This window comes from Octopus bimaculoides, chromosome 26 (assembly GCF_001194135.2).
Source record: "Octopus bimaculoides isolate UCB-OBI-ISO-001 chromosome 26, ASM119413v2, whole genome shotgun sequence".
Lineage (NCBI taxonomy): Eukaryota > Metazoa > Mollusca > Cephalopoda > Octopoda > Octopodidae > Octopus > Octopus bimaculoides.
In genome coordinates, this window is record NC_069006.1 from 19,761,410 (window position 1) to 19,762,048 (window position 639).

Genomic DNA, 639 nt, shown 5'->3' on the forward strand with positions numbered 1-639 from the left:
TGCACATATGGTTGTGATGCATGTGCCTGGTGTGCCCTTATCAGACGGGTAGTCATGATGGGTATATTGGGCTTCGTATATTTTACCCCAGTGTCACTTTGAAGGCATGCACTGCTCGCTCACTCAATAATAATAATAACATCAATAATAATAATAACAAATAATAATAATAACATCGAAAAATACCTTAGGAATGAGAACCCAGGTTCGAAATTTCCCTACCACCACCACCACCACCACTAATAACTGCAACAACGAAATTATATTATGAAGTAGCGACACACAAATTGCTGAGATAGTCGTCTTCCTTATGGTGTATATTCCAAAGAATGTTTTGTGTAGAATATCTGTTAAAGAAATTGCAATATGCACCTGTTTGCTCCTGCAGTAATGATGTAATCTGCAGAGGCGTGCAGGTGACATGCTATAATTAACCTAATTAAACAGTTGAGAAAAGGTAGAGGAGAAATTATGACGCAAGGATCAGAACAAAAGCGTAATATTTGAACAGAAGTAAATGTAAAAGCTTGACTGCTGCTGATAGAGCGAGAGGGCAATGACTGGATTATAGAAGGCGAGGTAGACGTGGAGAAAGAGGAAAAGATATAGACGATAGAGAGACAAGGCGGGGGGGGGGGG

The 639-nt window shown here is 39.9% G+C and overlaps 1 protein-coding gene across 1 annotated transcript in view; it reads right to left on the reverse strand.

Moving 5' to 3' along the window:
• Window positions 1-234, reverse strand: part of LOC106872367 (uncharacterized) — a 115,353-nt gene extending 115,119 nt beyond the window's left edge. The window contains exon 1 of the mRNA XM_052976984.1: window positions 187-234. The gene's annotated coding sequence lies outside the window, so the exon portion shown is untranslated. The remainder of the gene's footprint in view (window positions 1-186) is intronic.
• Window positions 235-639: the final 405 nt, after the last annotated feature.